General features: G+C 43.3%; 1 long non-coding RNA gene across 3 annotated transcripts; it reads left to right on the forward strand.

Moving 5' to 3' along the window:
* The first annotated feature begins 795 nt into the window (after window positions 1-795).
* LOC308088378 lies at window positions 796-24,832 on the forward strand. 3 transcript variants are annotated; one of them, XR_013933435.1, is made up of 7 exons: window positions 796-1,072; window positions 19,438-19,534; window positions 20,182-20,230; window positions 21,113-21,669; window positions 21,779-21,804; window positions 21,920-21,940; window positions 23,823-24,832. It is a non-coding gene; the product is annotated as an uncharacterized lncRNA (long non-coding RNA). The 3 variants fall into 3 exon arrangements; XR_013933436.1 differs by having other exon boundaries at window positions 796-944; window positions 1,016-1,072; window positions 21,113-21,804; XR_013933434.1 differs by having other exon boundaries at window positions 21,113-21,804.
* The last annotated feature ends 1,331 nt before the right edge of the window (window positions 24,833-26,163 follow it).

The following is a 26,163-nucleotide window of genomic DNA, read 5'->3' on the forward strand; positions in this document are numbered from 1 at the left end:
GTATTGTATCATTTTGGATAATTGCATAAAGTATGATGTATTTGCTCAGAAGGGACAGTTCTGTAAATGCTGATATAAGATGTCCTTGCTCCCTGGCCTACTCTTTCTTACCCATGAAAGTTGTGGCTACAGTTTATCCATGATGCCTTAGCCCAGACAACCTTGCCACCAAAATGAGCCTTCGCCCCTATTCATGTTGATATTATATTGTGGGGTGGGCTTAATGAAAGATAAACTGTCTGTTATATTGATGCATTTTGTATTACCACACCTTGTCTCTCCTGTGCAAATAATTAAGTAAACCTGATTATTATTTAAGACTGACTCCGTGTTACTTATTTTTACGGTAATCCTTTTTGAAAGCATACTTTCCTGGTTTTCCCTAAGTTCACCAATGTGTTGCACATTTTTTTTAATTTTAAAACAATAACATGCATTATCTACTGAGCGACCAACAAATTAAATCCTAATTATTTTGGATAATAATAGTTGAGTCTCATCAGTACAGACAGTGCTTCAACCTCAAAAGGGCCACTTAATCAACCTCAAAAGGGCCCCGCCCCCTCTGTCTTCCTATTGGCTGGCCTTTAAACAGCCATAACTCCAGTTCGCAGCATGCTACAGAGTACAAATTTGGTATGTGGACTTAGACCACCAATAGGGACGAGCTCTAAATTCTGAAGCCCCGCCCCCTCTGTCTTCCTATTGGCTGGGCTTTAAACAGCCATAACACTGGTTCCGAGCATCGAATACCTCCGAAATTTGCTAGGTACACTTAGACGGCCAAAAGGGACAGGCTGAAATTGCTTAAGCCCTGTAACCTTACAGGGTTGTATCTTGGACAGAACGTCGAGGGCCCGTTCATCGCTGCTTGCAGCTTTCATTTGTTTTGTTGTTGCAAACTGACACTGCTGCTCAAATCATGAGGGCGTAAACATGAGGAGGTTAGTTTCACATTACAGGTCAGGAGCCTCATGCTAATACTACTACACTATAATCTCGATCACTCTCTCAGATGTAGGTCACACCGTAAACTCACAACACAGACTGACAGTTTTCACTGGCAAGAAAGGTAAGCGTATCAATTTTCTCACCACACATGTAGTAACATCAAATTGTGAAACTTGCTAGGATATGAATTTACTGCCAAATATGAATAGAAATGTCAAATGTTGATGCAGGAGTTTGCCAAACAGTTTAACTGCTGTTGTTATAGTTTTTTTTAAGTGGGGGAGGGAGCTGTGCTTACATACATTAGCTAGGCCAGTCACGTATAAACAGCGTTTATTAGCTTCCATATTCCATTAGTTTTTCTTCCATTCCATAATAGTCAAGGTGTGTGTGTGTGTGTGTGTGTGTGTGTGTGTGGGGGGGGGGGGAGGTTATAATTCTATTATTATTATTGTTATTGTTATTGTTATTGTTATTGTTGTTATTATTATTATTATTATTATTATAATACTACTACTACTACTAATAATAATAATAATAATAACAATAACAATAACAATCATAATAATATGGTGTTGTTGTTGTTGTTGTTGTTATAAGTTTGTGGTACAACAACTTGAACCAGCTCGGTATGCACAGCACACCCACATGTAAAATCGCGCACACACACACACACACACAACACACACACACACACACACACACACACACACACACACACACACACACACACACACACACACACACGCATCACATCACACATGCCGTAATGCACGTATGGCACGTACAGAAACGCTGTTACCGTACGTCTTTGAGCAGTGGACAACCCCCCTAAATTTCAGGTCGGGGCCAGATAATACACAATTTGTATCTAACTATCTATTCTCTCTCGCATTCTCTCACTGCACCCACTGCACCCACCTTATGTGCATAAATAACATCATAATATTATGTCTTCAACTAATGACCTGCACAAAACTGGTTGAACCGGTATCAGCCTTGATGTATAATTCAAACCAGCGGATCTGTGCCACGGCACTGCCAACTTGTCTGATATGCCATCACTCAGCTGAAGACAGGGGGACAATCAGCGCCGAAGTCTATCCCCCTGGGTCACGCCATTATATTTAGGGCCCGAGCACTGCACAGTAGTGCAAAGCCCTATTGAAACTGCAATGATTATTATTATTATTCCGCTTCCCGATAATGAATCACGTTTTTGACATACTCCAAAATTTACGCAACATTACACACATTACCAGTGGCGAAAAATTACGTATTTTAACTCGTTCACTGCCAGACTTATTTCTGGCTGTGTTTGCCCACTGCCAGCAATTTAGTATTTTTTTTTAAACTTTCAACAGGTCACACATTTCTTTTTATTTCATTTTTTTTATTTTTTTCACCAATGGTTCCTACCATGGTCTCTTGTTTGTCTCCTCACTCCGCTGGCTGTGGTTTCTGTCATTGTGCAACATGTTTTTGGCAGGAAGCCCAGATGGGTTGTCCTCGCATGTACTTTGAGAGTGGGAGGCAGGAGCTTGTTGTGGGTTACACATGGAATGTAAGGTGTCTCAGCCAGCACTGCCTCAGCTGTGCTGGTGACCGACTCTCTCTTTTCCCGGTGTCGTGGTGTAAAGTAATTAAGTACATTTACTCTAGTACTGTACTTAAGTACACTTTTGAGGTATTTTTACTTTACTGGAGTATTTCCAAATATTGTACTTTTACTACAATTATTTGAAAATGTTAGTTACTAGTTACTTTGTAGATTTAGATTATTATTAGAAAACAATATTTAAAAAATGCAATATTGTACTTTTACTCCACCACTTCAAGTATTTGAAAACTTTAGTTATTCTTTCGTTTCTTCTTAAGAAACTTACTTATGGGATATCATCGCCCTCTGGCGATGGCACAGAGCACAACACATAAGCTCCCGGAAACAATCTTCGATTGGACAGGGTTCTGTGACGCAAACTGATGTGCCGTGGCAGACCTGTCACTCTTGGTTAAATAAAACCCTAAAGTCCAGTTTATAGACGACATACACAGAAATTACCTTTTACATGCGCAAGGCATCTTTATTGACAAACAAGGGAGATTCCCTCTATACTATGTGAATAAAAGAACAGCAAATTAATGATATTAAAACAATACGACCTGATATATCACGAAGGCAAATCGCTCCACATCTAAGTCTGCATGCAAACAAGCGTTCGGTTGAGCGCCTGGAGAATTCTGAAGTTCTTATCTATTACATTCAGTATATCAACGCTGTGGCTATCAAGGCCTGTCTTCTGACTGCACTCTATAAAGTAAAGGTTGACGGCCCAAGGTTCCACAATGGACCATCAACCCCTCCTTGGGTACGAATTTAGTACCCACAACAACACAAGATTAAAATCTAAACAGTACTTTATAGAAATTATCCACTAGCATATTTCATGTTTAAAAAATCAGGTCCCATTTTTCTCTTTTTGAGTCATGTGAGCCGAGGAAAACCCTTTTCTTTGAAGGGGAAACTCTGAACTAGGCTGGGGCAGTCCCAAACCTACCATCTGGACATGAGCTCTTATTGGGGACAATTACATCATTTGATTCCATATCGCATTGCTAAACTTAGGGTCCCTCAGTGGGGCATTCCCACTGAGTTTTCCTTTACAAGCAACTATTCTAACATGTGTAATATATATGTATATATATATTTAATTTTAATTTTTTTATTAATCTTGTTAACTGTGTGCATTTTTGGTTTCTTCTCCAATTCCTCTGGTTGAGGTGGTCACTTTTCCGAGCCCGGAGGAGGAGGTTCCGAGAGAGCCCAAGACTAGCCCCCCCCCTCCCCAACCCATCCAGTGCCATTAACGAATGTACTTGGCACTGAATGAGCTAAGAGGCGGAGGTCCCACTCCCGAGCCCCCCGGGTCCGTACCCTCCTGGGGCCTGAGACCGGAGCCCCCCGTATTATACACAGGGGCCCCAACCCCCAAGCGCCAGTCAGATCCGTACCCTCCTTGAGGTCAAAAGTCGGGGCGCAGATATCGTGCAGGGGTGTTCTTCGTCAAGTTCAGCATGGGGGCCCTGGTGGCGCTACGCTACAATGTTTAGGGGGTGTGAATTGGGATTCTTCTGTACCTGCTCTCTTCACTTCCCATGTGCGAAGGGCAACACAGCCTATACTTAATGTGCCTGAAGCTGCCAGGGAGATCGCTACGATCAGATTACGTCCCCCAACATTACTATCAAAATCAAAATTATTATGTATTCTGGGGTCGTTCAGTGGCCTTGGGCAGCATAGATGTAGGGCCGTGTAAAAATATCTCTGTTTGGTCTCTCAATACTACATATGTCTCTAAAGAATACTCCCTCTGATTAAACCCCATGAAACAATGGTAAGTTCCTGTCTGGCTGAGAGTGATATGGGTACTAGTCAAATTTATTGTGTAGTCACCCTCCTTGATATAAAAAAAAATGGGTGGGGGTTTGGTGGTGAGTCTTTGCACTTTGTGTATGCAGTGGACTGTATTTATACTCACTTAACTATCGTGCCTGTGTATGAGAGTGTGTGTGCATGTCACTGTCTCTCCTTCCTTACACTTAAGTGTCTCTGTAATGGTCACTCTGCCATAAGTCTAAGCACATTCATTTAACAAAAAATAACGGCAACATTACATCACTTCGACATGAACGTTTCTACAAGTATGAACTTTAGTATAGTCACTTAACATTATACTACTGTCACTATATAATCCTATACTATCTTAATATGAATATGCTATTATACTATTTCCCTCCTTGACCTGCCACCCGGCAGGGCACACAGCATAGGAATGTGCAGAGGCCAGGGTGCCACCCTCCTTTACCGTGACTAAATCTAAAATGGTTCAAAGACTTATCTATACTTATTCAATCAAATTGAAATTGGGTTGCACTTATAGTTACCCTTAGTTAGTTATACCGTACACAACATGTAATTGGAAACACAACAAAACAACTTTCCTGTTCCTTATGCACAGGTCACTTGACATTATTCTCGGGCTGTATAAAATTGTACAATTCTCTTCTGCCACTTATGACCTGTTTCAGAGAAATGGAAGGTTAACGACAGCAAAAGTGTATACGTCTCTCCTGCAAGCAGTCAACCTGTTTTAGAGAAATGGAAGGTTAACGACAGCAAAAGTGTATACGTCTCTCCTGCAAGCAGTCGACCTGTTTTAGAGAACTGGAAGGTTTACCACAACATAAACAACCTTAATCACACTTAAGTCTTTCGGACCTCCCCACTACCCTTGGTCAATCAGTGGTATTATGGCAATAGAAATAAAAGTTAGGTCAATGAACAGCAAAGTAATTGGATACATTTAGCACCAAAATCGATGATGTAAAGTATGAATTATTTTGAAGATAGTGTAGGTTTCAGCCAGTCAACCGCAACTGGCAATAGACTGTAAAGCAAATGTCAGCAATGTATGAACTCACTTGACATCCACTCTGCAACCAAAACCCGGCATGTTCTCATAATGTACACCAAACGCACTGACCATTAACATAAGAGGGAGATATTTTGAGCAGCACACACAAACACCTCACTTCGCTGTATGTGAATCAAATCAAGCCAGAGCACAAAAGGAGCCAACACGCACACAGCCCCGAAGTGTGCACCCTTCTGAGGCCATGGACCGTGCAGCTACCCCCGTGGTCATAAATGTTCTGCTAAGCGCATCCAACGTGCTCGTGAGTCCCTCGACAACACAGCCTAACTCAAATGCAACAGAACTCCCTACATCCAAACTAAATGTGAGCAAAATCTCCCCACACACTAAACAATTTATGTTATTACATCAAATGAGTATTGTAAAAGCTGTTTTAGTGACCACAAACATAATTTTCTTCAAAGATTATAATAATAAGGATAATGATGATAATTAATTACTTAATTCCAAATCTCAGTGCTTTCATAGTTACGGCTTTAAAAAAAATAAAATAAACACAGGCCTCTGGCCTTGCATTTTTAGAACTGGAAAAGTGCTTTATCTTAACTGTGGCACATGTTTTTTTACTTAACAAAGGTTGTTTCATCGATTGGTTTATGTTTTCCATTAAATTGTCTTTGGATTTAACCAACTATATAAATATATACATTATTCACTTAACGACGTTATTCATTAACATCTCTCACTTAATTTATTATCATTTATTCTTATTTTTGAGTCACTTATTTAAAAATGGACTTGATTGAATAACACAGCATGTTTTCGTTCAGTTAACTAATTTGACATTGGCCTGTATAATTTAGTTTAATTTGAATATATATATAGTTTGATTGTGGCATTCTATTTCACACTACACATTACAACAGTTTCACTTCAATTTGGTTGTTGTCCACTTATTAAGCTATTTCAATTTTGCTAGTCTATGAAGTCACTACACATAAGAAGCAATATTATTTTATATTACTTGGGGCACTGTTATTATTTGATCTTTTGAAACTGCATTCTAAGTCATGGTTACGCTATAATATATTAGTGCAACTGCCCCCTTTTTTTCTTTCAGAACAGATTTTTATTTTTTTTTACAATTTGCACTTATACGTATCATGTTTGTCACTTCTCTATTGTACCTTATTTGTACAAATAAAAATGTGTTGCGTCCTACCCAGAGCGATAGAACATGTATTTGTTTACACATGTCGAGGCCCCAACAACAACGATTAGCAGTAAGTCAAACTTGCTTCAGATATTCCCACTTCTTGCTTAGAAAGTGTGTCCTTCCCCATGGCATAGTAGTTCCAGTGTCTGTAACAGATAAAAGTTTGTCAAAAGTCATGCAAGCTTTCCCAAGGCTTGCTCTCTGGACGCCATAGGTGTCATCGGAAGTGAGTCTCGTGAACACTGCAGTTTGCAATGTTGGTGCCCCTCTGCCTCAGCATGTCGATCAGACAGAATTATATCGTGGTGTTTCATATGTCTCTTTCAGTTTTCAATGGACTTCAAGTGCATGTTTCCAGTTCATAGAAAGAAATGACCGTCCGCCAACCATTGTTGCAGTCCTCGAATGTGAAACCAACCCATTTCTAAAGTCTGAGATAGTTGTAATAAAAAAATATATATATATATTAATGTATCACTACATAGAAGCGTTTGGGCTTTCTGTCCACTTATTACATTCTTAAAATGATTATAATTATTATAATTATTATTATTACACTTATTTTATATATATGTATTTATTTTACACTTACACTCTACTAACTTATCCACACGGTCAAATTGGCTTTTTTCTTTATTATTATTACATTTCTTTTTTTTTTACTGATATTCAGTTCAGAGTCAACAATCACTTAGAAGAACAGCACCTTAGTGCATTTGCATGTTGTTTCTGGTCTGGTCACTTGTAAGAAAGTAAACTGTTAGTTTTTGGGATTATACAAATCATAGGTATACAACATATTGCAGACTGTGCATAAAATGTAACGAAAATAGCAGATCTACAAATTGATACAATTATTACGGATAACGCTTAGTTTGGTCACAGTACATTATTTCTGCATTTAAGATCTGATCAGTTCACAGGGTCCCCCCTTTTTTTCTATAGTGCTGCACCAGGCTCTCTCTCTCTCTCTCTCTGAGGGGAGTGACTCACTTACTGTATGGAAGCTATTGTTTTTTTCTTTATATTCTGCAGAATTCTCTGAAGAAACTAATTTATTTGAACGTCATATTTCTCTCCTCGCTTTTTTCCTCTTTTTCCTTTTTCCAAAATAACTGACCCCAATCTTTTAATCTAAGGGCTACATTCCCTAGTTAGCTGTGTCCTTAATTTCTGGGATTACGAATCATAGTTATAGCGTATTTCAGACTGTTCATAACTCTAACAACAATAGCAGATTCTACTAGCACAATGAGTCACTATTGAGCTAGCCTAAATAGCCACGGTTTCCAGTAATCATACTGGAGTAAATGTACAATGTCGGCTTCTGAAATGTACACTTAAGTAGAAGTAAAAGTATTGAAAACTGGAACCACTCTAGTGAGATACAAAATGGGACCCTCAAAATGTACTCAAGTAGAACACTTGAGTAAATGTACTTTGTGACCTTGGCTTCCACCACTGAACCCCGTGCAGGCGGTTATCTTCCTTGTTTAAATTCCTAAGCAGGACAAAATCTCTAAACAAAATGCTTACGGAGCAGACTACACTATCCACTGACATGTACTTGGGTCAAAGTACCAAAAACAAAAATGGTATCGGAGTGGAGTGAGACACCAACGTGAGAAGTGTTTAAACTGCAGCCTGTCCCCATTCACAATTTCTCAGATTTAACATGCACAAGTTTCCTTTTGAAAATAGCAGATCCACAAGCGCGAAGTGCTTGAGATGAAATAGCTTGTGAGCTTGTAGATCGGCAATTTCCAAATGGCTGAGCTGTGTGCAGGGCTGAAGTGGTACTGCAGCAATTATCAACATCTGCAAAGTAAACAGTAACCAACGTTCTCAAGGTGTTTTGCAGGGGCAGAAGCACACTGTCTGCCTCTGAGATGTATGCAGTGGAAGTACAAATACAGGTAGCTGTAAGGGCTATTTAAAGTAACAATACCTCAAGACTGTACTTAAGCACAATACTGGACCTCAGGAAGAATAGTCTCCACTAAGGTGTAGACTAGTGGATGCTCCTTAAAAAAACAAAACAAAAAAACAAACAGGACTTACAGAGGCCTTCATTCATTCGGATGACGTACATATAACATACGTATAAAGACACAGTGTTTTGGTTTTCTTTCTAAGACTCCACAGCAAGCCTTAAACGACGTTGGAACATACAGACAGACACAGTGTTTTGGTTTTCTTTCTAAGACTCCACAGCAAGCCTTAAACGTCGTTGAAACATACAGACAGACACAGTGTTTTGGTTTTCTTTCTAAGACTCCACAGCAAGCCTTAAACGACGTTGGAACATACAGACAGACACAGTGTTTTGGTTTTCTTTCTAAGACTCCACAGCAAGCCTTAAACGTCGTTGAAACATACAGACAGACACAGTGTTTTGGTTTTCTTTCTAAGACTCCACAGCAAGCCTTAAACGACGTTGGAACATACAGACAGACACAGTGTTTTGGTTTTCTTTCTAAGACTCCACAGCAAGCCTTAAACGTCGTTGAAACATACAGACAGACACAGTGTTTTGGTTTTCTTTCTAAGACTCCACAGCAAGCCTTAAACGACGCTGGAACATACAGACAGACACAGTGTTTTGGTTTTCTTTCTAAGACTCCACAGCAAGCCTTAAACGTCGTTGAAACATACAGACAGACACAGTGTTTTGGTTTTCTTTCTAAGACTCCACAGCAAGCCTTAACAGTGTATTTGGTTTATTTCTAAGACTCCACTACAAGCCTTAACAGTGTATTTGGTTTATTTCTAAGACTCCACTACAAGCCTTAACAGTGTATTTGGTTTATTTCTAAGGGCGCTTTCACACTCAGGTCCCGGGTGCGCATTCCAGACCGCTTGGCTAGTGTGAATGTAGCGAATCGACCCGCGAAACGGATCACCGTTCCGTTCCCGAAACCACCTCGGGAGGCAGTCTCGGATCCGAATCATGCGTTTTCGGGTACGGTAGCTGCAATGTGAAAGCAAGCGTACCGTTAGACGGAAGTGGCCCGCTATTTGGAATAGGTGACGGTATATAAACTCGACAAAAACAGCCAACAAAAACACAGCTCTTCTAGCCGGTGCTACTGAATGAATGAAAACGCCCCAGAATGCATTGCGCACTTAAAGGGCTGGTGCATATTACTCTTAAGGTGGAACATAACAATTGAAATAATAATCAACTTATATGGGAGCCTTTCTAACAATTTTACTCATTCAATTCTGAACCGATTCTTAAAATTTTAAATTCTCTATTAGCTGTGAAGGGCCTTCTTTCATGTCTATCAGTCATGAAACATTGGCGGGTCTCCATCGCGCATTTCAGGTGCGCGAGCAGCGCATATAGTATATCTTGTGGGTATCTTGTGGAGTTTCAGCTACTATGCATCCCAGAAATATATAGCTTATAAGGCTTTGTAATTTGAAATTTGTAAGTAAATATGGTAACTCATTTAGATGTAGGCCTACGTAGGTTTATAGTTTCCCAAGGACTATAGCCGTTTCACTCATGATGCAATTTCTCCTGAATGCACAGTTTAGTTTATCCCTTCTAAATAGCTTATGTGAGCATAATAAAGAATAGCAGAATAATACATTAAATTACTATCCAAAATACATTATAATGAGCATTATGAGGACCAGTTATATGAAGATAATATATAATATTATATTATAATGAGCATAATGAAGAATAGCAGAATAATTACTATCCAAAATAAATGAGAAGTTTCTTTTTATTAATTCTACAGTTTCACACACAAACGTGGGCTACAAAAACGAAACATCTCTGTGCTTTATTGTCATAAATTGCACTCTTCTACCATATGAATCTGTCATTCATATATTGATGTAATTCACATGTATGTCTGTATTTGTTTGTTTGTTGATGTGGGCAACGAGACCAAAGTTATTTTGGTCTCATTTTAGTTTGTTTAAATGTGTTTTCTTTATTGCTTGTCAGAATTAACTTACTTGTTAACTATGGTAGGCTATTCCCTTATGCTTAAAAAAAAAGTGTATCTTTTATTTGACCTTTTCTCCAATTGTAGCATAAAATAAGGTAACTCATGTTTTGAAAAGTGCTATATAAATAAAGTTATTGTTTTATTATTATGTAGCCTACTTAAACCCTCTATTCTCAGTAAAAACGGACCTACTTTTCTTGGACGCTTTTATCTGTCAACACCAAATCTCTCTGTCAAAAATAGCAGATCTACAAGCTCACAACGCGTCGCGCGTTGTGAGCTTGTAGATTGGCTATTTTTGGCTTATGTTCCCCCCATGCTGGGGTTCATGTGGTTAATACTATTCATAATAATGTAATGGTGTTTTAATTTTGTCAAGGCACCTTGAAATAAAATATTAATATTATCCAGTGATATAAAAACATTAGCTAATGTTTTCATATCACTGGATAATATTAATATTTTATATTGCACGTGCATGATGTTTTCATGATGAGTAGTGTTATTCAGTTCTCACCCCTTGCTTTCAACATATTTAAACGCATATTTGTGCGAGACCAGCACAAACATTGTCGCATAGTTGATGACGTCTGTGTCCACAGGGGAAACACTATGTGCATGCCGCCACCTGTAGGATCGGGGGTGTATATGCATGTGTTCTGTGGTGCGATAGGATCTATGCCCAATGTGAATGCAGGCCACTGAGGCCAGCATTCGATCTGGGAAACGTTTTCAATGAAAACGGATCCAGTGTGAAACCGCCCTAAGACTCCATACAAGCCTTAACAGTGTATTTGGTTTATTTCTAAGACTCCACTACAAGCCTTAACAGTGTATTTGGTTTATTTCTAAGACTCCACTACAAGCCTTAACAGTGTATTTGGTTTATTTCTAAGACTCCACTACAAGCCTTAAGCAACGTTGGAACATACAGACAATACATACAAAACGAGACATACGAGATAAAACATACAAGACACAACATTCAAGACTCTTCTAGGCTAAGCGCTGTCTTTTCCCATGAACCCGGCGTAATATTCCGGAAAGGGAGTCGTGTAGACGCCACTTAGTGTAGTGTCTCAGTAAACTATTGGATCATAGAATACAGAGAGACAGTGTAGTTTTTTCAATAAACCATAGGACCACAGAATACAGAGAAACAGTGTAGTGTCTCAGTAAACTATAGGACCACAGAATACAGAGAAACAGTGTAGTGTCTCAGTAAACTATAGGATCATAGAATACAGAGAGACAGTGTAGTTTTTTCAATAAACCATAGGATACACAGAAATTACCTTTTAAATGCGCAAGGCATCTTTATTGACAAACAAGGGAGATTCCCTCTATACTATGTGAATAAAAGAACAGCAAATTAATGATATTAAAACAATACGACCTGATATATCACGAAGGCAAATCGCTCCACATCTAAGTCTGCATGCAAACAAGCGTTCGGTTGAGCGCCTGGAGAATTCTGAAGTTCTTATCTATTACATTCAGTATATCAACGCTGTGGCTATCAAGGCCTGTCTTCTGACTGCACTCTATAAAGTAAAGGTTGACGGCCCAAGGTTCCACAATGGACCATCAAAACCGGATACCGGTTGGTTATAAAACCCCCTGCGTCACCAGGTTCGTCCTCTTCCTTCACTCTGCTAGCAGCGAATGCGCACGAGTCCTGAAGACAACACGACTAGCAACCGCGATAAACTTCGACGAATCCCAACTAAACCAGTGTCGCTCTACGGGCGTTTTCGTTATTTTACAGTTTATCGTTGTTAGATTAGAACGCTCCCGCGTTACCTTTCCTGTCCTCTCAGTCTTTCAAGAGCTAAGAAGTTAGCTAACGCCGCTAGCCAGACTACAGGCCACGTTAAGCTAATAGGCGACAGCAGGTTAGCCTAGCTGCGTTTACCTGCCTCGTGGTGACTGGAGGAAAAGAAGATGGAGGCGCCTCGTGTCTGCGGTTTGACGGGCTGCGGCCTACCAGTAGCAGCGGGCGACCGCCATCGGCTGTGCATCCTGTGCCATGGGGCCCAACCATGCGTGGCTCGCCCTGAACCACGCAGGCGACGAAGACGCATGCAGGCCTTGTGATGACTTCACGGTCCACCAGCTGGAGTGCCGCCTCAGGAGGGCCCAGGGCCTGGCGGCCGCCAGCAGCAGTGCTAACACCGACGCTGGCCTCGCCACGGGCCACACGGCGTCGGTGGGAAGCATGGGCCTCGGGCCAGGCCTACCGCAGGATGCGCCACGATCCAGCGGAGCCAGGAGGAAAGTCCGGAGAGAGGCTCCTCCGTCGCCTACACCGGACCACGCAGCTTCAGCCGAGGCCAGCGGGCTACCGACCGGGGACTGTGTGCCTCCCTCCTCCCCCTCCTTCTCCGTCCTCGCCTGGGGCGACACTCCGACGCCAGGAGGCTCGGATGGGGAGGACTTCGAGATAAGAGAGGCTTCCCAGGACGAGGTGGAGGCCGGACCCTCCCCCCGTCGGGCACGAGAGCCCCCGAGGTCCAGTCCGGGGCCTCTTGTACCTACATCAGCGCGAGCAGAGATCCTCGCGCCTACAGCAGCGGCCTGGGTGGAGGCTCCCGCACCAGCAGCACCGTGGGTGATGGCTCCTAGCGTGGTGAGGGAGCCTCTCGAGCCCCTGTCGGCAGTGCTGAGAAGGGCAATCTCCAGGTGCGGCCTGGAACAGCCGATGGAGGCAGCGAGGGCTTCAGTCGGGGCCCCCATCCCAGGATTCCAGGGCCTGGCACCCCTCGCTCCCCGGCAGGTCCCCTCAAAACTCCTGCCTGAGGCGGTGGGAGTCCGTGCGGCCCTGCACCACTCCTGGCGGCGAGGTAGGGGGGAACCGGAGCGACTTGGTTTCGCAACCAAGATCCTATCCGGGACGGACCTGGGGGTCTTAGGCCTTCCCCCCATGGACGCTGCTCTGGGAACTCGAATCGAGAGGGCGAGGAGAGGCTCGGTGGGAATTGGACCGGGACATCGGCCCATCTTCGCCGAGCATGCCAGACAAGACCGCACCGCGGCCCTCAACGCCCTCTACAAGGCCTCGGGCTCGGCTGCGGAGGCGCTCAACGTAGTATCGTTGCTGCAGGGGTCGGCCGCCGTCAGACTTAAAGAGCTAGTGGCCAAACCCCTGGTGGACGGGATGCCTGCGGCTGCGGTCCACAGAGAGTGGGTGGAGGATGCGACGGAGCTGGACAGGCTAATGCAGCTAGCCATCCTCTGCACCTGCCAGAGCCTGATGTGGACAGGTCGGGCCATGGCCCTCACCGCGGACTTCGACGAATCCCAACTAAACCAGTGTCGCTCTACGGGTGTTTTCGTTATTTTACAGTTTATCGTTGTTAGATTAGAACGCTCCCGCGTTACCTTTCCTGTCCTCTCAGTCTTCCACGAGCTAAGAAGTTAGCTAACGCCGCTAGCCAGACTACAGGCCGCGTTAAGCTAATAGGCGACAGCAGGTTAGCCTAGCTGCGTTTACCTGCCTCGTGGTGACTGGTGGAAAAGAAGATGGAGGCGCCTCGTGTCTGCGGTCTGACGGGCTGCGGCCTACCAGTAGCAGCGGGCGACCGCCATCGGCTGTGCATCCTGTGCCTGGGGCCCAACCATGCGTGGCTCGCCCTGAACCACGCAGGCGACGAAGACGCATGCAGGCCCTGTGATGACTTCACGGTCCACCAGCTGGAGTGCCGCCTCAGGAGGGCCCAGGGCCTGGCGGCCGCCAGCAACAGTGCTGACACCGACGCTGGCCTCGCCACGGGCCACACGGCGTCGGTGGGAAGCATGGGCCTCGGGCCAGGCCTACCGCCGTCCGTGCGGCCCTGCACCACTCCTGGCGGCGAGGTAGGGGGGAACCGGAGCGACTTGGTTTCGCAACCAAGATCCTATCCGGGACGGACCTGGGGGTCTTAGGCCTTCCCCCCATGGACGCTGCTCTGGCAACTCGAATCGAGAGGGCGAGGAGAGGCTCGGTGGGAATTGGACCGGGACATCGGCCCATCTTCCCCGAGCATGCCAGACAAGACCGCACCGCGGCCCTCAACGCCCTCTACAAGGCCTCGGGCTCGGCTGCGGAGGCGCTCAACGTAGTATCGTTGCTGCAGGGGTCGGCCGCCGTCAGACTTAAAGAGCTAGTGGCCAAACCCCTGGTGGACGGGATGCCTGCGGCTGCGGTCCACAGAGAGTGGGTGGAGGATGCGACGGAGCTGGACAGGCTAATGCAGCTAGCCATCCTCTGCACCTGCTAGAGCCTGATGTGGACAGGTCGGGCCATGGCCCTCACCGCGGACTTGGAGAGGGCCCAGTGGTTGGACCTGGCCACAACTGCGGGGGCGGATGTGTCTACAGGACTTCTCGCCCTTCCCCTCCAGGCCCACAACCTCTTCGATAGCAGCACGGACCTGATCGGGAGGACACAGGCGGAGGAGCAGCAGAGGCGAGGGGCGACCGCTGGCCTCCTCGCCACCGCCGTCGCTGGACGCAGACGAGGAGCGTCCAGGTCGTCCTCCGCCAGAACCAACTCCTTGGAACGTCCCTGCGGCTCCCTCGGTGTGGGGGACGTGAGGAAGCGCAAAGACTCTGAAACCCCCCCTCCGATCAAACCCCCCCGAAAGGACCCCGGGGCTGGTCGCAAAGGGAGGGGTAAGTGACGGTCTATGGCTGATCCCGTCACGGCCACTTCGCCGAGATTAAGCGGGGTCAGCTCCCCACTTGGGGACCAGAACTGGCGCTCTTCTTGCCTCGACGGACAGGGCCACGGGCGGCTCCGCAGGAACACAGAGACTATAAGAGACGCTAAAAAAGACAATTTAATTGCCATGCTGTCCTTTAAGTCGAATGTGTGTAATGTGATTTGTGTGTGTGGATTAAACCTGTTGCCGAAAACACAAATGCTAATTTCTTCTCATACTAATTTTAGAGGCGGATCGCACCCCGGTGGGGTGCCCTGTCCTCGAAGCTATGCTATGAGCCCTCAGTGTTCGGTTTGCACCCTGGACGGCATTCCGAACACTGCAGGGACAACTCCTGCGCGTGCCATGAACATGATGAATCAATCGAAGGTAGTACCTTTTTCTGCTATAAATCAAATGTCTATTGAGTGTTGTTTTCACAATGTGGAACAGGGGCCTTCTGTGGTAAAAACATTTCCAACTGCGACTTTGCAGTTCCCTCTTCCGTCCGGCAGATGGCTGCAAAGTTCATCTGTGGGACGGTCGAGAGCCAAAATGGCGGCCTCCCTCAACTGCCCTAAAATGGCGGACGAGGGAAGGCGGAAATGCGTTTTCCGGACAGCCCCGGTGTTGCACCGTCAAAACTCCCCTGGTGGGACGAAAGTTTTGTTCTGTGTAGCAACAACGTCTCCGCACAAGAGGCCCGCCCCAGCTGACCTCCCTAAGATGGCGGTCGTCAAGAGGCGGAAGTTGACGGACCCGGGTGTTACTCCTTCAACTCTCCCCGAGAGGGACGGGAGTTTCGTTCCGGGTAGAAACTCGACCGAGTAAGGGTTCCGCTGTCTCGTCGAGAGGAGTGTCGACGCCTCCGGTTCCCATGGAAACGGGCTCGTCCTCCGAAGCGGTGAGTTCTTCACTTCCGTTGAGACGCGGACGGAGGCGACCGCTACTGCCCCCTGTGGACGCCCTCCCACTGGTTACGCCGGTCGGGCCGGCAGTTTCACCGGTTGCCTTGGTAACGGGGCAACGCTCTTCGGAGCTGATGACGTCATTGACCCCCTCCGACCCCACGAACCCTCTGGCTCGTTGCTTGGCGCAATGGGAAGCTTGCAAACCGAATCCTTGGGTACTGCGTACCATTACGAAAGGGTATAGGTTGCAATTTTTCTGTAGACCTCCCCTGACGGACGAGGTTATTTTCTCCCGAGCATCAGGCCAGGCGGCTGTGACGCTACGGGAGGAAGTGGTGTCTCTGCTGAGCAAGGGTGCTATCAGAGAATTATCTCTGAATCAGAGCCGGCTAGGTTTCTATTCGGAATATTTCCTGGTGAAAAAGAAAGGGGGGGGCGTGAGACCTATTCTGAAAAAGGTTTAAATAGGTTTCTGACGATCTTCAAATTTCGAATGCTAACAACGGCCAGGTTGTTGCGATTGATACGTCAGGGGGATTGATGGACGAGTATAGATCTGAAAGATGCCTATTTTCACATCCCAATCTACCCCGCGCACCGGAAGTTCCTACGTTTTGGCTTTGAAGGCAAAATATACGAGTACACGGTGCTCCCGTTCGGCATGTCACTGAGCCCTCCGGTCTTCGTGAAGTGCACGTCCGCTACGCCGGCAGGGTCTCCGTCTGGCAACGTACATAGATGACTGGCTGCTGGCGGCGGGGTCAAGGGAGGAGGTGGCGCGGCACACGGAGTTAGCCATTGCGCACCTGACGTCCCTGGGGTTTACGATCAATACTCGAAAGAATGTTCTGATCCCATCCCAGCAAACCACCTTCGTGGGGATTTCCCTGGACTCATCCACGATGGTGGCGCGTCTGTCTCAAGACAGATTAGCCGGTTTCCTGGCGTGTGTGCGCTCTTTACGCGTGGGGCGCAGAGTTGCGTACAGGACATGCATGCAGGCTGCAGGTCTCATGGCCTCGGCCATACACCTGATCCGGCTGGGGAGATTCCACATGAGACCTTTTCAGAGGTGGATGCGGAGTCTTAGGATACCGCACACCATGAAGTTTCGAAAAGTGGTGATCTCTCCCTGGTGAAACAGAAAGGAGACCACCGGTTAGGGGAAGAACAACCAGCCAAAGCCAGTGCCGACGTCCCCTGACCATAGTCCCCCCCACTATGGTCGAGCAAGGGCCACAGAGGCCAAAACCTCTGTCAAGGTTACACACCGGACGGCCAACGGTAATAACTGCGTCCCCGAGGGACATGCATCACCGGTGTGTAACCTTGACAGAGGTTTTGGCCTCTGTGGCCCTTGCTCGACCATAGTGGCACCTGGGGTGTCATGTATGGTCTGGGTTAGGGGGGACTATGGTCAGGGGACGTCGGCACTGGCTTTGGCTGGTTGTTCTTCCCCTAACCGGTGGTCTCCTTTCTGTTTCCCTGGGGCCGGCTGGGCCAGGCCCAGGGATGGAAGGTGGGGACAGGAGCCTGGCTCTCTTTCACGGGGAGATCAGGTCCATCTGATGGGCTCCTGTTTCGTTTCCCTTCCTTTTGACCTTTTGGGTTATGCGTCTGGGGGTCAGGGTCTTGCCGGGAGGCATGACCTTTTGACCTTGGGGCGTACAGGTTGGATAGGGATGCTCCTGGGACTCCCCAGGGTGGTCTATGTGTCCCATAAGTAAGTTTCTTAAGAAGAAACGAAAGAATAACTAGGGGTTACGTAGGTAACCCCAGTTTTCTTAGTTTCGTAGTAAGAAACTTACTGGAAACCCCTTCTGTGCGCTTCGACTAGCGTGCAGAGTGAAGGGTATCAGAGGACGAACCTGGTGACGCAGGGGGTTTTATAACCAACCGGTTTCCGGTTTGCGTCACAGAACGCTGTCCAATCGAAGATTGTTACCGGGAGCGTATGTGTTGTGTTCTGTGCCATCGCCAGAGGGCGATGATATCCCATAAGTAAGTTTCTTACTACGAAACTAAGAAAACTGGGGTTACCTATGTAACCCCTAGTTACAAGTTACTAGATTTTGATTATTATTACAAAACATACATTAACCACTTCAACCCTATATACATTTCGGCCTTTTTGAAAATAGCAGATCTACAAGCTCACAACTTGTAGATCGGCTATTTTAAAAATATTTTGTATGCATTTTGAACTTGTGAAATGGGACATTCTGCCATATGAGTACTTTTACTTTTTGTACTTTAAGTATATTTTGATGCCGATACTTTTGTACTTTTACTCAAGTACATTTTAAATATGGTATACTTTTACTTGTGGAAAGGAAGGGAAATCCGCACACTGTAGCTCCCAGTAGAAATGTTTTTAAAGTTATTACAACGTTTCAACCGCTGTGGGTCTTCATCAGGTCTCATCTCATCTCATCTCAGACCCAAAATAGTCAATGCATTTTTCCCATTGACATTTCCAAAACTATTTATATCAATTGATTTAAGCCTAGAATCAAGCCATCCAGGGTCCTGGTGAATCAAGACCATAAAACATTTATTTCTGTGATTTTATTTAATATATACTAAATAAATACCCTTTGTTTTGCCGTTTTCAAATTTGATATAATTTTTTTTGGAAATGTCAATGGGAAAAATGCATTGACTATTTTGGAGTGGAACCAGAAAATGGCTGCCACTGCTATGCTCTATACACTTAGTTGTCTGGGATCCCCCAGGAGTCTGTAATTGGTCCCCTCCTTTTTTCCTCTACAACAAATCTCTGTGTTGAAAGTAGCACATCCACAAGCTGGAGTGCATCAAGAGAGAACATTTTAAAACTACGTATTGGCATTTGTTTCATGGTATTACCAGATTTATTTCATCAGTATTTTTTGGAACAAGCCATTTTTAATGCCATATGTATGCAATGTGACAGTGAATTAAGCACTCTAATTACTAGGGCTGTGAATCGTCTGCTGGATTTCAGGATCTACTTCAGTCTGCTGGCATGAAAGCAGAGTACATTTACGTAGCTTTTATAACTGTAAAGGTTTTATCAACTGATAATAGTGTAAACACACAAAGGTAAATCCAAGAAAACAATTTTCTTTGTGTAAAAAAAAAAAAAAAAAAAGATTTTTGGAAAATGAGAATCGATTCTGAATCGCGATTCGAGTATGAATCGATTTTTTCCCACAACCCTGCTAATTGCCTTGTAATGTAATGTTACATGTAGGCCTAATATGTTTTTATTTGTTTTCTTTTTCATTCCAGACATTCCAGCTGTGTTTTGAACAGGCTCGTGATTGCTGTTGTCATTGTCCATAAAATGGAAAGAAAACGTTGTGTGATGGGTTCATTTGTCTTACTGGTAATGTAATTAACTGTGGAAACAGCCTATCACTCACATACCTGTCCTGTATATCATACACACTCACTGTAATTTATTTTTTTCTTCTAGCTATGAAACAGGTTAACACCTTAAAGGGGAATTTTGGACTAAGGTTTTCTTACCTTTTCTATGACGTTATGATATCTTAGGATGAATGGTACAGTAGAAAAATTTCATAACTCCACCCCTGAGCCGCCACAGCTTAAAAGGTGCGCGGATAGGCCTTAGGTTAGATCACATATTTTAATAGCTTTTTTTGTATATTTTTTTGATGAGATCTGACGTTCATAGTGACTGAACACTATACAACCAAAAAAAAAAAAAAAAAAAAAAACAGAAGTCTCGCTAGACGAGATTTCAATCTCGTCTAGCGAGACTTCTGTTTTTTTTTTTTTTTTTTTTTTTTTTTTTTTTGGGACAAACCTAAGGCCTATCCGCGCACCTTTTAAGCTGTGGCGGCTCAGGGGTGGAGTTATGAAATTTTTCTACTGTACCATTCATCCTAAGATATCATAACGTCATAGAAAAGGTAAGAAAACTTTAGTCCAAAATTCTCCTTTAACAATGACATTTTATTAAAGATAGTAAATTGAATAAGTAATGTTCATGTATTCATTGTTCAATAGATTTGCATCATGCATATGGATGTTGGAAGTGCTGCCAATTGTCCCTCTGGTAAGAACTACATTCTACAGCAACTACAACAATTCAACTACATGATTTGTCTGGGTGTCACACACACACACACACACACACACACACACACACACATACATACACATACACACACACACACACACACACACACACACACACACACACACACACACACACACACACACACACACACACACACACACACACACACACACACACAATAATCAAAATCTACTGTGTAAGTAGTAACTAAAGTTTTCAAATAATTATAGTGGAGAAAAAAGTACAATATTTGCCTCTGAGATGTAGTGGTGTAGATGTAAAATTATTGAAAATTGGAAACACATTATGGTAAAAAAAAAAAACCCTCAAAAGTATACTTAAAGGTAGGGTAAGTGATATTTTTGGGTTAAAACAAAAAGTATTTTGTTAAAAGGTTAAATAACTATATTCTGATAGTAATCATTGCTAGAGTGTTTGTTCAGTAACAGGAGTCTCCCCGTCTCTCCAGCTCTTTAATAAACATAAAATACATTTGCCTGCTAATTTCTTAGTGTCATCACTTCCAAGTTCACTTGTTTAATCTATATCCTGATTGAGTTCTCTATCCTGATTGGATAAAATTGGAAATGAAACTGAAACGAAAATGCATTTTCTGTTTTATAAAGAGCTGGAGAGACAAGGAGACTCCTTTTACTGAACAAACACTCTATAGCAATGAGTACTATCAGAATATAGAGCTATTTAACACTTATTTTAACCAAAGAAAATCACTTACCCTACCTTTAAGTACTGTACTTGAGTAAATGTAATTAGTTACTTTCAACCACTAACTGGACGTAGCCTATATTACCCTTGTGTCACGTGTTGTTGCGATTGTGATTTTGTTTGACTATACAGGAGACTCTACAGGAGACTCTACAGAGTGCGCCGATTCAGATTCACGAACAACGGCTTTTGTTGGCGTTGTTGGTCTTTTTGTTGCCGTTGTTGTTGCTATTGTTAAAGCTGTTATGTTGTTGTCGATCGTGTCGGCATATTTGGTATTTTTCTTGGTCTTGCCGGTGTTGTTGGTCAAGTTCTTTGCGTTCCTGGTCAAGTTCTTTGCGTTCCTTATGTTCTTTTCAGCGGTGTATTGTCTGCTTGTGCTGGTTGTATAGTTTCTGTTGTTGTTTGTGTCTTTCATGTTGTTTGTGCCATTTGCCCTAATCTTCTGAATGTTTTGCTTGCTGTTGGCGATGTCGGTCTCCTTTTTGGTGCCGGCGGTGTTGTCATTATTCTTTATGTTCTTGTGGTTGTCTGTGTTTTTCTTGCTGTTGAACCTCCACAACAAGCCTTTTTATGTGTTACTGTTACTGTTGGTTTTGCTGTCGCTTACGTTTACACTGTTGTTTTGGGTGGTGTTGTTATCGGTCTTGTTGTTGGTGGCGCTGTTGCTGTTGGGATGGCAATTCTTGGTAAGTTTACAAAACTTTTTATATAAACACTTTCATATAAATTCATGCTTGCTATAAAATTGTGTTGTTGACATTGAATAAGCTGATTGTCCTCATTGTCATTCTACAGGACCGGGAAAATTACGTCCATAACAGGTGTGTTTTCCCACAATCTTCTCTTTAACACTTCAAGAGATGGCAAACATTACATTGAAATGCTTTTAATGACGCTTTAGCACATTTGGGATTAGTTTTTTCTTCTATTTTCAAGGTCACCATGGAACCATCACAGGTAAGATGCCACTGAACTCATGTCCTTAAAACCCATTAAAACCGGGAAAACATCGGTGTCATTTTAGATTTTAGCTATATATATATATATATATATATATATATATATATATACCGTAAATCCTCTAATAGTGACCTCTATTCAATTAAAAACCAGGCCTCTATTAATGACCGGGGGCGTTGCTGAAAAAAGCAAATACAAGCCGGTCTGCTAATACAAGCCTCTTTTTTTCTTTTCTTTTCTCAAGAGGGCGCTGTTTACTAAGATACCCATAGAGTTATATGACAATGTGTGACCCGCCTCTGACTTGACACTTCCTTATAGAGTACAGAAGTCCTGACGTCACTCGTTCATCCCCTGGTTCGTAAAGTAATTTCTCTATGGAGAATAACATTGGGTCATCTTAGAATCGTCTCATATAAGAATTGTGGTCCAAAAATAAACAAACTGTCTCGGCGATATTGTCAGGGAGGAGGTTCTGTATCGTTTATGATAGTCAGTCACTTATATTTGATACAGTCTGTTTCTGGCGAAAATTTAACTAATTCGGCGGAAGTAACATTATCGTTTTCTCACCGTCAGTTGATGCTTCATATCCATAAGAGTCAAACCGCCGGGATCATTTGTTTATATTTGGAACACAGTTCTTATTTGACGCGATATTAAAGACGTCTATGGGGATTCAGAAAGGGGGTGGAAAACCGCAAACCAGGTAGGATGTGTAAATTACATCAGACTTCGGTGCTCTATAGACGGGTGTCTTGTTTACAAACATTGAAACTGCATGGCCCAAACCTGTTTTGGGGAGCGCTGGTTTCTGTTCATTCAACCCCCACTTGTGTGTTGGCTGGTGAGACGCTCCTAGCGAGACCTACAGTATGTACTTCACCCCGCAGTGGTAATGCACGCCGAGAACAGCTGACATACAAGCTCACATCGCTTCGCGGATGTGACCGTTGTGAGCTTGTAGGTCTGCTGTTCTCAGCCGTTCTCAGCACGCAACCTTGGTCCTTTGAGAACTACTGATTTAGAAGGCATTTGTAGAATCGGCCTCTCATCAAATTATTGGCTTAGGAATGCGACAAAAACTAAAAAGATCTTCATGAATTCAAGGCTTCATGGGGTGTGTAATTGATAGAAAATAAGTAATATTTTGGGTGAACTACTCCTTTAACCCATTAAGACCAGTTTTCTGAAAAACATGTTTCTATATCAGTGGTTCTCAAACTTTTTAATGTCAAGGACCCCCCAAATGATATGTATTTGGCCCGGACCCCCATCTCAAAATATGAAGTTCCAGGGACCCCCAGAAGCAAAGATTTGGGTTAAAGATGTGCGTTTGCAAATAAATCACGAGTTTTCAAAAATAGCAGATCTACAAGCTCATAGCGCAGCACAAACTGACGTGCTATGAGCTTGTAGATCTGCTATTTTTTTAATAGCCAAAGTATAACATGACACAGATGCTTTCCCGTTTTTAATGGGTTAATGACGTGAGCGTCTGAAACATTTCATTGTGTCAGGGTCTTTACTTCATAAGTGTATAGGGCATAGCAGTGGAGGCCATTTTGTGGTGCCACAAAAAGAAAACCCATACATTTCCCCATAGAGATTTCCGTTCCAAAAGAAAGGGTATTCATTAAATACAAATATTTTTTGGACACAAAATCAAATTTTTTATGGTTATGATTCACCAGGATCCTGGATGGCATGGTTCCAGGCTTAAAATAATGTATAGAAATATTTTCAGAAATCTCTATGGGAAAAAATATGGGTTTTCTATATGTGGCACCACAAAATGGCCGCCACTGCTGTACTGACCAAAGACTGTCTTACAAACTAATTTAGATAAACAACAAACCTATTTTTATTTCCCCCTCAGGTTTAATGCATCTGTATCTCTGGCATCTACAAACAAAGATCTCTTCCTAACGTACAGTAAATGGACTACAGAATCTAGTGCTGACACAAGTGTTGTACTTTTTACTCCACTATACATTTATTCCATAACCAAAATGTGAAATAGTCCTTAAGTGATGAATGATCAATACTTATAGAACAATAACATGATTGGTTGAATACTTTATCAACAGTTTGTACAGAGGCACAGTTATACAATAATGCTAAAAGGATAACACAAGAAGCCCTGAGGGCTTGTTTCAATTGTGGCCCTATGTATTCAATTCATCAAGATGATGCTGTACATGATTCTAAAATGGTCATTCTGCATTCTGAGTACTTTTTGCTACATTAAGTATATTTTCATGCTAATAGTAGTACACACACACACACACACACACACACACACACACACACACACACACACACACACACACACACACACACACACACACCGATCTACAAGCTTGTAGATCGGCTACTTTCAAACATTTTAGTACTTTTGCTTTTGGTACTTTAAGTATATTTTGATATACTGGTATACCTTTGGTATACCTTTGTACTTTTACTCAAGTAACATTTCAATGTTTCAGCTGGAAGTGAGATGCCCCATTCTGTGTGTAGTGTGTTCTGATCTCATACAGCCATCATGTCAACTGTAGTGTGGTGGTTAGTGAATTATGATATAACATTGGGGGTGGCAGTGGCTCAGGGGTAGAGTGGCCGGGTAGAGTGAACTGGAAGCCACAAGGTTCACAGTTCGATCCCAGGCTGGGGCTCTCCCCCAGAGTTAGTGTCGAAGTGTCCTTGAGCAAGACGCTGAACCCCTCATAACTCCTGATGAGCAGGTTGGTGCCTTGCATGGTTTCCTCCGCCATCGGTGTGTGAATTGGTGAATGTAATGCACAATATATGTAAAGCGCTTTGGATAAAAGTGCTATATAAATTTACCATTTATTTACCATTGAAAATAAAAAATAAATTCCACAGTACTTTTTCTTTAAAACCTTGAAAAATGTGTTTTCACTCTGTGAATTCCATTGATTCAAGCCCGAACACAATCGACTGGTTGATATTAAAATAAACATGCTCTGAAAATGCAACACGGCGCACCCATCTGACAACCTTTCGGCTGCCGTGTTAAGTGGTCAGATGGGTGGGCCGCTCTGGGTGGGCCGCTCATGAGATTTTGGAGTGGGCCCTGATCCATAGAAGGTTTGGAACCGCTGGTTAAGAGCTGTTTATGTTTTCAAAAACTGAAGACAAAACAACGATGATGATGGGGATGATGATGAGGATAATGATACACTAATAGTTCAATCCCACAATATAAAATTCCAGAGAAAAACTCGTTTTTCGAGTTCTTTCGAAAATAACCGATCTACAAACTCACCCCATGTGAACTGTCTGTCGTCAGAGAAGTACATTTAGTCAAGTACTGTAGTTAAGTACAATTTTAAGGGACTTTTTCACGATCACGATCTGACAACAAACAGTTCTCGTCGTCAGGTGACCAAAAGATACCATTTCATACAGTAACATTGGTGAGACTTGGAATGATGCAATCTTTATCGAGAATATATTTGACCTCACCTGAACCGATTATAATCTTAATTTATGCTTTGTCACGTGAAGACTAAAAATAGCAGACCTACAAGCTCACAATGTGTCTCATTAACAACCCGTTGTGAGCTTGTAGATCTGCTATTTCCAACATCTGACACGATTGTGCGACAAAGTCTGAACTGGGCTTAAGAGGACTGAATGAGGCATTTGTTTCCTTGTATGTTTCCTGCAAGTTAGTCCTGTACAGTATGTACAGTAGAAGCTTCTACTGTCTCTCTCCAGTTGACTGGACCTGGATGCATTATGCAAGTTATGGATATTTCTTATAGTTACTATGTTTTCTTGTTCAATTGTGATGAAGGAATACAAAAATATATATATAGTTTATTGTTAAAATGTTAACGCTCTATTATATTGCGATAGTAATCATTGCTATAATTGTCTGTTCAGTACAGGGGTCTCCCCAGTTCTTTTTCTGGCTCAAACTAGCAATACTGACTGGCCAAAAGCATTTTTGTTTTACTGTCATGTGCTGTCTACTGCTTAAAGGTAGGGTAAGTGATGTTTTTGGGTTAAAACAAAAAGTATTTTGTTAAAAGGTTAAAGCACTATATTCTGATAGTACTCATTGCTATAGAGTGTTTGTTCAGTAACAGGAGTCTCCCCGTCTCTCCAGCTCCTTAACACTTCCATGACTGGGGTTGAATTTTGCGAGAGAAATAAGCAGTCAGGTCTATGAAAATGTTACTGCATGCGTT

Source organism: Gymnoscopelus braueri (assembly GCF_963280865.1).
Source record: "Gymnoscopelus braueri genome assembly, chromosome: 7".
NCBI lineage: Eukaryota > Metazoa > Chordata > Actinopteri > Myctophiformes > Myctophidae > Gymnoscopelus > Gymnoscopelus braueri.